Source organism: Balaenoptera ricei, chromosome 12, assembly GCF_028023285.1.
Source record: "Balaenoptera ricei isolate mBalRic1 chromosome 12, mBalRic1.hap2, whole genome shotgun sequence".
Lineage (NCBI taxonomy): Eukaryota > Metazoa > Chordata > Mammalia > Artiodactyla > Balaenopteridae > Balaenoptera > Balaenoptera ricei.
In genome coordinates, this window is record NC_082650.1 from 32,731,796 (window position 1) to 32,745,059 (window position 13,264).

The window sequence follows — 13,264 nt, forward strand, 5'->3', positions numbered from 1 at the left end:
TATTTATTTATTTATTTATTTTTGGCTGTGTTGGGTCTTCGTTTCTGTGCGTGGGCTTTCTCTAGTTGGGGCAAGTGGGGGCCACTCTTCATCGCGGTGCGCAGGCCTCTCACTGTCACGGCCTCTCTTGTTGCGGAGCACAAGCTCCAGATGCGCAGGCTCAGTAGTTGTGGCTCACGGGCCTAGTTGCTCCGCGGCATGTGGGATCCTCCCAGACCAGGGCTCGAACCCGTGTCCCCTGCATTGGCAGGCATATTCTCAACCACTGCGCCACCAGGGAAGCCCAGTTAGTATTTTTATTGGGATCGTGCTAAATTTCTACATAAATATAGGGAAACTTGGCATTGTTATACCACAGCAGCATTTTATCTGAAAAGTTTTATTTTATGTTATATCTTTTTTAAACATAGATCTTTCTTAATTTTTGTTACTTTTTTTTTTTTAATACAATTTTTATTTATTTATTTATTTATTTATTTATTTACGGCTGTGTTGGGTCTTCGTTTCTGTGCGAGGGCTTTCTCTAGTTGCGGCAAGTGGGGGCCACTCTTCATCACGGTGCGCGGGCCTCTCATTATCGCAGCCTCTCCTGTTGCGGAGCACAGGCTCCAGACGCGCAGGCTCAGTAATTGTGGCTCCCGGGCCCAGTCGCTCCGCGGCATGTGGGATCTTCCCAGACCAGGGCCCGAACCTGTGTCCCCCGCGTTGGCAGGCAGACTCTCAACCACTGCGCCACCAGGGAAGCCCTATTACTTTTTATTTCTTGGGTATTTTGTCACTGGGTTTCTATTGCACATTGGTGTGTTTTCTGTCAGTATCATTTCTATCTTCAAGTGATTGTTATTTGGATGTAGGAAGGCTACTGATTTTTGTACATTAATTTAGTACTAAGCTACTTTACTGAACTCGCTCACTTAAATAAAAAACTTTTCAGTTCATTCTCTTAGTTCTAGAAATATAATTATGTCATCCAGATATATTTTGGCCTCCCCTTTCCCAATTTTAAACCTACAATTGCTATTATCTAACTATCCCCCACTACCCAGAGAGCAAATGTAAGCAAGTACACAACAGGAATGACGTGGACATCCTTGCCTCGCTCCTATTGAATGGGAATGCCTACTGTTTCACCCCTGAAAAAGTACCAATCAGTGCCTGTTTTAACTGAGAGTTTTTACCTAGAATTCCAGGAGACAAAATTAACTGATTCAGAGCTGCTGAGGGAGAGGAAGACAGAGAAAATGGGCAAAGGGCAGAAAAGAAGGAAGAGGGAAAGGTGGGAAAAGTGGAGGACAAGATGGAGAAACATATTGGGGGAGAAAATTATGGATTATTAGTGCAAACATTAACTATCTGAAAGTGAACAACTCCTGTATATTTCCTTAAAGGTCCTTACTTCTTTTCATCTCTTCTTTTAAAGAGCATTTATATAAGGAGAGGAATTGTCCTCCTGGGGTTGCTGGGATGACTGAATCTTCTACAAATCCTGACTCTAAATATATTAGCTAAAAGGGAAAAGTTGAGAAGAATGATAGACTGTATGAAATGTCAGGAATATGAAAAAGACTGGAAAGAATGCTTAGCAGTAAAAATGGTTCAAGAGAGACCTAACCTAACATCAACGGGGGATAAAACCGTGTTTCTAAAAACATTATACAGGCACATTACGACTTTCTACAAGGGTAGGGTATTTGGGGATCATGCTTGAGATATTTTTAGCTTCAAATATCAGTTATACTTTAGAATGGTTTGCTTCATTGGTCATTTCCTGTGAGAGATAGCAATCCAAGAGAAAAATGGACAAAAGACATTAATAGTCAATTCACAGAAGAAAAAAATACAAATGTCCAGTTAACAAATGAAAAGGGCAACTCAGTAGCAAGCAAAGAAATGCAAATGAAAGCAATATCAAAAGTAAAGTTATAACTTTACTTATTAATTGACAAAAATGAAAAAAAGAGGGATTGATTATGCCCCTTATTGGTGAAGTGTAAGAAAATAAACTCTAATAAGCTGGCAATGAGAGGACAAATTGGTACTTTTTTGAGGTTAATTTGGGAATGACTTTCCAAAGTTTAACTGTCCATTCCCCTTGCCACGCCCCCCCATTTCACTTCTATGAAGACATCCTTTAGAAAGACTTGCCGAAGTACACATAAAATCATGCATTCAGTGCTACAGTAATGGCAACAGCTTGGAAATAACTTAAAGGTTCATCAACGGAAGATTGTGCTGCTTCTGTATAATAGAATATTACGCAGATATCAAAAATGATTGATATAGACCAATAAAGAAAATTTTTCACATCATATTTTTGAGATTTTACAACAGAAATAAGAGTCCAGGCCTGTTGATGTCAAACATACAGACGTGTTTGAATATTCACTGAAATAACGCAGGAGGCAACCTCACTGTTAACGGTGCTTATGTTTGAAGAGTGGGATTGCGGGGGATACCTAACAGAACGCTCACTTTCTACATATCCAAATTATTCACGTTTTTGCAAGGAGCGTGCACTGCTTTTATTTCATTTCCATTTTGGGACTCTAATTAAATACAGAGCAAAAAAAAGGATGCTGTAACTTGTCAAATAAGATAAAAAGTAGACCAACCCGATAGACATTTGGGTAATTCTGTGGACTTGCTAATTTAAAAACAGGTGTAATGTAGCCTTTGAGGCAAAAATGCAGAATTTGAAAAAAATACGAAATGGCGAAAATCACTAACCAGAGTAAACCAGAAATTCAGGAACGAAAGATTTACTTATGGTACATCATAATCTTGAAGCACAGAAAACAATTCTTACCTACCTGGGCAACACTTGCATTTACTGGGTGCAAGGCAACATAAGGCATGAATTAAGAATTGGTATCTGCCTTTAAACAATTTATAATCTAGAACATGCTCAAGGATAATGCTGTATATTGTAAAGCAAATCTTTTATCAGGATTGATCAGCTTTCTCTGTGCCTGGGCCATCCTGACCTATTCACACAACTCCCTTCTGGCTTTCAGAGGGGGTGTGGCTTGATTTCTTCCCCCAGAGCTCAGTCCTTGCTGAGAGCCTTTGGTTACTCTCACCTTCCAACTTTGATTCAATTATGCAAATGAGTTTCTTATGGAGATTATCTGGCAACTTCAAAATTATTATTCTCATAAAGCATGCAGCCACCAAGGCTGGACAGAGATCTTCAGCTTCATTATGAGAGGGAAACTGGGTTGGGGCTCCGGAAAGGGGTCTTCCACTTAACCTGATTTATATTCATCTCCTCGTAAAGATGACGGAGCAAGACTGAATTTTATTTAATTTTCATGCTCTGCAGTGAAATCTCTGTTCTGTCCCCTCCATTTACCCTGTTTCATCCTTTGTGTGCAGCACAGCCCAGTGTCTACAGAGACTCATGAGTCATCCCAGTGTGAGGGTCTGTCTGGGCAGGGCCTTATGGCAGGAGCTGGGTGGGGTGGCAGGAAGGAGACCACCCTTGCACTCAAGGATTACTTCATACGTGCCTTTTCTCTGCTTAATCTGAACCTAAAGAAGGTATATTTACATTGAACTTTTCTTCAAGGCATTAACAAGCCTGGGGCTAATTTAAGATGAGTTTATGCCAAGGGTGAGCTTTCCTATAAATTCACATGACTTCAATCTGAGTTTTAAAATGCCTTCAATCTTGATTTTTTTCCATCAAAATCAAATACTAGTAGGGTTATAGCAGTAAATTTTTGCTTCTGTACTCCTATTTTTTTTTTTTTTGATTGGCTGTAGTTACATGCTGTACCACAGATTTTATTTGTATCCTTTTGGAGTTTAACCAAACATTTGTTGGCTTCTTCTCATATTGGCTCATTAAATCCTCACAATAACTATGAAAAGTAGTTATCAACATCCCCTTCATACCAATGAGCTAAGAGTTCAAGAAGACATGCAATTTGTACGTAAGTAACTGTCTTACAAGATTTCCAACTCCAGTTCTGACTATACAATTTCTGTAGCCATGACATTACCTTCTGAAGAACTGGCTGTGTTTTCAAAATGAAAATGGTATAGAGAATTGAAGTAATCAGTCAGCTTATTCAGGCTTCAATATCCTTTGCTTTAAACCATATATTTATAGGGAGTCTGGATTATTTTTGTATTACTTTTTGAATGATAAAGAGAACTATCCTTTCTTCCTAAAATCTGCATAAGATAATGAAATCAAGTAATTAAGTAATCAAATAACAGTCCTAATTCTTCAGTTGAACACCGACTATGTCCAAAGCTCCGAAGTGAATCTGACATCCTCTGTGCTCTTATTGGGCTGAGCGCCTAGAGCAGGGGGACAAGCAAGTACTAAGAAGTGTTCTAGGCACAATGATGGAAGTATTCATGGGGCACAGGGAAGGTCAAAAGGAGATAATGACCTTGGGGTGGGGGAGGGAATGAGCAGGAGAGGTTTCATTAAGAAGGTGACCCTTAAGATGTCTTAAAAGAAGGGAGGAGGGAAAGCAGAGAGGCAGAGGGGAATTTCCAGCAGAGAAAACAGAAGGAAGATAAGCCACAAGTGGACCTGCATGAAGTCAGACTGATTGGAGATTTAGACCCAAGTAGTGTCACTTTCTGTCAGCAATTCCCAAGCAGAACGCAGAATTCAGTGGTAAAATCCTTAAGCCTTGCTTGATGGAGACACTAGTCACCATCATAGCTCCTCTGCTGGACCTGTGATCTCAGATAGTAATCCCTTCTCATAAAATAGTTGAGGACTGTGTCCTGCTTAAAAAGTCATTTTAGGATTCATTCAGATTTAAATGGAACAAAGTTGACAAAACTAAGGTCTACAGACTTACTGAGATGGAAGGAGATGTTAGTTAAGTGGTGACTTTTTAATACTAATGAATCCCAGAAAGAAGGGAAAAAGTTTTATCCTGAATCTCTTCCAAGAGAACTGCCAAGAAGTTCAAATGATTTATCTGGAGACTTTGGGGGAGAGGATGTAAATTGAGAAAAGAATAAAAAATTAAAAATGAGAAAGGTAGTAGTGTTTATTGAGCTCTGATTTTTTTTTTAGGAAAATACATATTATCGTATTTAATCTTCAGAAAAAGTCTGTGAGAGAGGAAAAGCTGTACCATTTCACTGAGGCTCAGATAGGGTAAGTAATTTGCTCAACACCACACAGCCAGGAAGTAGAAGAGCAAGATTTCAAGTCCAGATCTGTTTAGCTTAAAATCATGTGATTTCTCCTTCAATCATATTGCTTGTTAACAGAAATAGGATTAGGGGAAGGAGGCATAATTGGAAATGTTGAGAGAAAACAAGGAGATGAGGGGGAGAAAGAAGAGTTTACGATCGTGAATTTAGGATGTAGTGAGGAAAAATACATTATTTAAAGAAAAAGCAAACGTGTCATTTAAAGAAAAAATACATTATTTAAAGAAAGAAATCATATGCATCTCTGAATTGCACGGCATGGTGCCACGCTCTCAATAACTTGCAATTGTTGGTGATGACAAAATGAGTTCAGCTTCTAACCTTTATAAGAATCACTTACATAAAAATTATCAAGATAGTATGTGGGAAGTAATCAAGTTCCTCAAAAATAACAAAACCAAAAAACCAAAAACAAAACCAAATACCACAAATACCCAAATACCACATCACCCAATACACAGATAAAAGAAAGATCAACTATCCCCAAAAGCAAGTAACACTTGTTGCTTGATGGCAACACTTAATCTATTTAGCTTCTTATATATCTTATTACTTTGAGGCATAAGTTTTGGTATTTTATCTTTTTATCGCTACAGATTTGACCATCTAGCTCCAAAACTAAGGATATGTAAAACTGACTCCTATTACCCTAAACTTATAGATAATATTTTAAAACCCAATCAGCTTAAAGATTCCACTTTTCACCTGAAGTATCAGATGAGAAGTATAAACTAAGGAAATGTCAGCAAAAGGCTTTTATTTGTTAGCTTTTATTTTTTAGTGTTTATACAAAAGCTTTTTCTCTCTTTCCAGAGGGTAATTTGACAACATGATTTTTTTTCCTTTCAATTACATTAACACAATGATTTGATCAACTAATTATGATACATTCAAATAAAGGAATACCATGTAGTCAGTTTTACAAATGTAGAAAATCATTTAATGACAGGAAGAAATGTTCAATAAATATGCTAATTGAATATAAAAAGAACAATGTAGTAGCAATCTCATTTATTTGAAAATTTATATTTTACACACACACACACACACACAAACACACACGGCTGGAGAACAGACACCAAAATGTACACAGCTGCTTATAGTGTACTGATTGAGCTACACAAATGCCCCTGTTGTAACTAGAGATATACACAGAGAAAAGATATACATAAAGAAAATACCCAGATAAGCCATTTGGAAAAGAGCTGATTTTATGGTCTAACTAATGTAATTTCTAGTTTGCTCATCTATTAATAAACATCCCAAACAGAAAATCGCTTAAAATCTGGACTTTCATTTCTTCAGGCTCACGTGTGTCTTTATTCTCAAAAGTCAAATTACTCTGTTGTTACATCAAGATCAACTTAAGAGCTAATACCATGAAATTAAAGCTTGAAGCAGTCAACTAAATGATAAATCTCCTTGTGCAAAACTGCAGACACATTAATTTTATCTCCTACTAATATAGCTGAAGTAATTCCTTTTTAATGATTTCAAAAAGGCTGACCAGCTAACTAGCTAGATACCAGGAGTATAATAAAAAAAAAAAAAAAAAAACTCATGAATTTCTTAAATAGTTGGTTAAAGGCTCCAAATGTTTGCTACAAGGAAACCATCCCTTTACTGACCAAATACAGCCTTCATAAGCGCTGGGCAGGCAACTCCCTCAGCTTTCTCTCTCTACAAGGTCTTCTGGGATGAGACAGCTCCCATGCGTAGGAATTCATAATCCGTAACAATCAAAACAACATTTGGGTAGACACATAAAAGAGAAGACAAGTATTATGATATCAGAAAGATAAATAATTAGGAACATCCCACCAGTTCAAAAGCAACATGAAAAACAAAGCAAAACCAGTACCTAGAAAGAAACTAGCACTGGAAAATTTGGGCTCCTTCTGGAAGGAGCACCGGAAGAGTTCAGATGGAGTAGTGCCGCTCAAAGTAACAAAGCATTGGTATAACCCATGAGCTTGTTAGAAATGCAAATTCATGGGCCCTCTGCCACCTACTGCATCAGTAACCCTGGGGATGGGCTCAGCAATCTGTTTTCACAAGCCCTCTAGGTGATGCCGATGTTACTGAAGTTTGAGAGCCACTGAGATGGAGGAATTTCCTTAACAGACCCAGTCTTTACTCCGATGCAACAGTGGGGAGGGGACGGCTGACTGTATTCTTCTAAAACAGGACGCTTTTTCAGGGATGGAAGGAGGTGGGGAAGGGAATGATGTTATTAGAGAAATATGGCTCGAGGCAACAATGGCCAGCAGTGCTGTAGGATCTGGGAGACCCCTCCTTGCTTCCCCAGTGGTCACTTCCGGCCATGAGGATGAAAGAAATGAAGAGAAAGGAAAAAGATAATTAGCATAGGATTGCACGGGGTCCCTGCACTGAGAAAATGTCCCCTTGTTCTCTCTTTATGCCTGAAATTCCTTTAACTGGGGACTGTACCTTTGTTGCACTGTCGTTCTGTTCTTCATTCACGGTTAATGAAGACCAACTAAGTTCCAGATGCTTCTGGGCATTGGGAACCCAAGGCTAAAGGATGACAGGGTCTTCACTGTAGAGAAGCTCACAGGCCAGAATAACACATTTAAGATCAAAGTGCCAACTAACACATAAAGTCATTTGTGGTAAAATGTAATCAATCAACCATCCATCACAATGACCCAATGACCGATTCTTTCCTGTTTAGCGGAAAAGAGTGAAAAAATAAGGCAAGAGAAATGTCTCCTCCCAAGGAAAAAGGAAGACAAAAAAGGACTCTAAAAACCAAGGGGACCTATTTTTGCCTAAATGGCTTTGACTATAGTGTGACTTGCTTACCATCAACCTGGAAGAATCTAGGAACCATAAGCAGGGTTTTGCAGCTTAACACAGTGCAAAGGAATGTGCAGAAACAGGGTTGGACACTCAAAAATAATGAACTTGGCTCTATAACATGAAATGTATAATTCCAATCCTCTTTGTTATTTAGCAGTTTATAAATAAAAATTTCCCATCTGGACAGAAAAGAATAACTGACTACTGTTACATCTAAGTCAGCTGAGTCCTGATGCTGTGTCTGTGTAGCACACTGAGGCATTTCCCTCATGCAAGGTTAGGAAGTCATGCAGCTCTATTTTTCTTCCAGACACAGGCTCTATTTCAAAAATTCTATTTTCCTAAGACACACTACATGTAACAAGCTGATATAAGGTTCAAATCATCATTATGAATAAAGTTTGTAACCAATGTAAGTCATAACAATCCCTAACATTTACTTAGTTCTTGTAAGGTACCAGGCATTAAGCTTAGTGTTTTACATTCACTAAATTAACCCTCCTGGCAATCCTACTAGGGCCAAGTGGTGATCATTAGGGCTGTTCATCAATATTTCAGTTCTCTTTCCAGGCTCACAGGCCCACTGTTGGTTTTCATTTTCCCAACCCCATGAAGTTAGGCAAGAGAGGTGGCTTACCTTGGTCTGTCAAATGTGAGTGAAGAGATGTATGTCCTTTCCTGGCAAAAACCTTTAAGAGCCTGTGTGTGATTTGCTGTGATCCCTTCCCCTTGCCATAATGATCATAATGCCATAATGACAACCTTCCAGATAATAAAAAGACAATCATCCCAGGTTCTCATATAAGGATGATGTGAAAGAGCTACTGGGCAACCCACAACAGACATGAGTGAGTAAGAAATACATCTTGTTTTAAATCATTGAGATTTGGGGACTCTTCGTTACTGCACATAACCTATTCTGACTGATACAGATAGGTACTACTGTTATTCCAATGTTATACCAGAGAAGCTGAGAGTCAGATGGACTGAAAAATACCTTACTAAAACACAGAGGGCTGGTGTCACCAGGAAATGTCTTTTTGTTTAATACCTGATCCTCTGGCTTCAAAACCCAAAGGAATTCATTAGCTGATTCCTCAAAGATTCCCCCTTGTGGCTCCAGTTCATACTTTGCCAAACTGATATATCACATGACTAATAATTGCTCAGTTTGCCCTCATCTAAAGAGATTAAGCATATCGCCCACTGTGACTCAGTTTGTATGTGACTAAAGGAAAGACAAATCTAGATGTTTCTGGCACTAAAGCTTGTGATTTTACCACAATGCTACATTGCTTTTATGGCTAAATGTATCCAGAAAGACTAAAAGTTCTGGTCCTTAATAGCTGTAATCTTGAGGTAATAATTTATGTTATAGCTTCAGGTTTTTTATTTGTAAAGTGAGAACATTTACCCTCTCTTCCTCATAGGTTGCTCTCAGCTAGATTGTTTAAAGGGTTTGCAAACTATACATCAATAGAATTAGGAGTAGTAAATAGTAAAACTTCAGCTCTGAGACACTCCATGGTTTATAAGTGGCTCTAAAAAATGGAAGCAATAACTTTGTATTCAGTTCTTTTAGAAGAAAAGCTTTTCATTTCCATTATTAGGTATGAAAACATTTCTAAAATACAATATTTCATTCCACGCTCCTCAAACAATATTAAACATAATTCAATTTTCTCTTGATGGCTCAGAGTTGTTTTGCTTTATTTTAATTATGACTATCAACTATGACATGGTTTTGTGTGATACTCTGAAAGTCTTGTAAAAAGTCAAGGTTTCCCCTTAAGAGCTTATGATCAAGAATGGGAAATGACTTTTTGAAAGCATAATCATGCCACTAGGCAAATATAGTTAGTGCTGTCACACAAGTAAGGTCCCACCGAAGTCTGGAGGAGGGAGAGATGACCCTGCTGTCAGCCGACACTGCCATTGGGAACAGTGGGTTCCTGCAACCGTCTTTCCCTGTCCAGTTCTTGTTTGGGGCTTTGGCCTTAGAAATGAGAAAGCCAAGCAAATAGATTTATTGATACTATGTGCAAATTAAGAGCAAGCAAAGTTGGAGTGAAGGCTTTGAGGACACATACACTTTGGGCTTTATGACATCTATTTGACTTGTTTTTTGACTTTTGGGATGTGTGTCTACTTCCTGTTTTGCTGCTCTTAATCTGTCTGCAAATTTCCAGTGAGTGTAAAGTTAGTATACTGGATCCTCTTTTATGTGTTTAGATACATGCAGCATGACTACAAGAAAATAAGTCTCTTCTAGATTTTACATTCCACATACATTCTCATAAAGAGGCCACTTGTTCAGGGCTTACCAATATATTGAAATTTCTTCACCTGGAAGATTCTTTCCATATGTACCCATACATTGCCAAGTCAATTTGAACCTGAGTAAACACGACTGTTGATGATACTTTCAAACAAATTTTTAAAAAGCACTACCCACTTGTGTTCAATTTTTAATTATTTGGGTTTTTTGAACTCTGTCATAATGTCAAAAGTAAGTATAATGTCAAAAAGGATAAAATGATGAACAACTCAAACTTGATCCTCACCTCCTTGGATCTACCTGTTGAGTGGGAAAGATAGACTTTGAATAAATAATTCTGAGTTACATGTGTTAAGAAGGGAAAATGTAGGATGACATGGAAGTGAATATCAAGGTGACGTGTTAAGAAGGGAAAATGTAGGATGACATGGAAGTGAATATCAAGGTGACCTATCTCAGTCTGAGAAGTATGAGGAAGTGACTTTACACTGAGACGGTGTAGAGAAGGGAGGGAAGAACAGCAGGTTCCAGGACTCTGAAATGGTTGAGTAGCCGGTTCTCAAAGAAATGAACAGAAACAATGTGGCTCAGGCAAGGCGGTGAGTGAAAAGGTAGTAGGGGCAAGATCACATGAGGTTTCATAGATCATATTAAGGGCTTTGAACTTTATCTTAGGAGACATGATGAATGGGCTTTATGCAGAGAGAGACTAGGATCAAATCTAGGATCAAATTATAAGACTCTTGCTGCCATATGCAAAGGAGGTACAAATGATCTCGGAAGACTAGTTAAGAAGCCCTGCGGCAATCCAGGTAAGAGACGATGGTAACTTGAACGAAGGTGGTGGCTATGGGATCAATGAGTGGACAGAACTGAGAAGGCAGTTTAGAAGGCAGAATACATAGATCCTGGCATTAGAGTAGATGTGGGAGATAAAGGAGAGAAACTTGTCAAGATGATGCCTAGTTGCTGGCTTGAGCAATTGGATGTGGATAATGGCACCTTTTAGAAAAATAAGGAACAAATAGAGAGAAGCTGTTGGAGGGGAAATTTTAGCTTTGAACATGTTATTGGATCTTACATTCCTAGAGACTTACTGTTAACTGACGATATGTATACACACACACACACACACACACACACACACACACAAATCAAAAGTTGAAAATTTAATCCATCGATAAAACAAGCATGAGGCTTAATGACTATGAATCATAATAATGTTGTTTTTCTTAGTGACATAGAATCTTTGAATCTTTACACTAGTCAAATACTACATGATGAATGTGATTTTGGAACTAATTTATGTTCTCTTACAGTATTATTTATTTTATAACTTGAAAAAGAATCTCAGTAGCAATTAGTATGGAATAATTGTTAAACTTAATTTACTATTAAGAAAACAACAACCCCAAGTAGCCTGATTCCAAAATAAATGTCTTAATAAAAATCAATGTAATTATGACATTTAAAATGCAAAAAGAAAAAAAGTAGCAATGTCTATAAAATATTCAGTATATGAAACAGTTTGAAGTCTTGGAAGAAAAGGGAATTCAATGTACTATTGTTACCAAATTATTTCTAGTTTAATTTCCAAATGACTTGTTTCAATAAAGACGATAAATTTTCACTAATGATGCTTATAAATACTATAACACTTCCTTACACATATATAGCACAGTAACTCATTTACACATCAGATTGCAGTTTTCTTTTAAATAAGGGCACAAGCTCAGACACCCTCTAAAAATTGTCTTGTGGGCCGCAGGAAAGGAGGCATCTAATGACACTTCAGTAGAGAGAAATAGATCTCATGAGCAGGAAAGGGGTGACACATTTATTGTAATTATTTAGTAAACTATAAAAATGGTGTTCAAAGGAGTCCCAGTGTCCTTTCAAAAGTTAAGGGTCTATTACGTTATGAAGATTTTGGTTCTCTTTTTTCTAACTACTGACATGTAGTTTTCTTTAAATTATAAAGAGCTAACTTCTTCACCAAGTAATGATACAATTCATTAATAATGAAGCTTGCTGTTGGTAAGTCAAGCACACAGAATCGAGAAGCACATCCTAAGTGGTTCATCTCTTCAGCTTCCAATTTCATCTTGTCGTCTCTACAGGGTGCAGGGGGAATTACTCTCTTCTGCTTATCCTCCTGACTTGGCACCTTATCATGCACTTGGAAGGAGAAAAAAATCCCTCCCGCTTTGGGCTAGACCTCTGTTCTTTACATCCCCCACTGTCTCTAACTCCTTGACTCTCTTCCCCTTGCTCCTACTACTTCAGAGGCTAAATTTGCAAGCCCTTACATTCCACTGAATTCTATTCTGAGTGGTGCGGTAGGGATGGGCTTTTAGCTCTCAAGGATAGATTATCTATAAAAAAATAAAACCTTTTATACTGCCCCCAAATAATTTACAAAACAATAAAATCTTTCATAATGCCGTAAAATGATTTACCTCCTATGCGTTAATAATGCCAAAAGGGTCTCTGACTCTTCCCTTCCTTTGTATTTAAAATCCAAAGATTGGTTTGGAAGTTCAGTACATTCCTGGCTTCAGAAAAACAGTGTGTATGAGCAAGGAAAAATAACTCTCCAACCACATGTATGCATTTGCTGGCTGACTTGTTTATTATGCATCTACTCCATTTTTGGAGTAGCTCTAAGAGAACATTTTTGTTCATAAATTCCTAGCATAGCACTTGACACACAATATACTCTCAGATAACATTTCTTGAATGAAGATGAAGTCTAGAGAACTGGACTTGGCCAAGTGATGCTACAAGTCACTTCTCTGTGCTCAAGAGGTTGGAATTCAAGAAAAACAATACATGCACACATTCTTGTACACTGGACTGTGCAACGTACACATAAGGAATTATAATATTTACAAACACCATTAATAAAAATCACCATCTTTACTGAAATGAGTCATGTGAAAATTAAACTAGTAATAATTTGGTAACAATAAT

At 37.8% G+C, this 13,264-nt stretch overlaps 1 protein-coding gene across 4 annotated transcripts in view; it reads right to left on the bottom strand.

The window, feature by feature from the left end:
* Nucleotides 1-13,264, bottom strand: part of TMEM200A (transmembrane protein 200A) — a 72,443-nt gene that overhangs the window by 13,465 nt on the left and 45,714 nt on the right. Inside the window, exon 1 of one of the 4 annotated variants that reach the window (XM_059941236.1) lies at nt 6,819-6,905. The exons of the other annotated variants lie outside the window; for them this stretch is intronic. The gene's annotated coding sequence lies outside the window, so the exon portion shown is untranslated. Of the gene's footprint in view, nt 1-6,818; nt 6,906-13,264 lie in introns of those variants that run through there. 4 annotated transcript variants of the gene reach the window in all.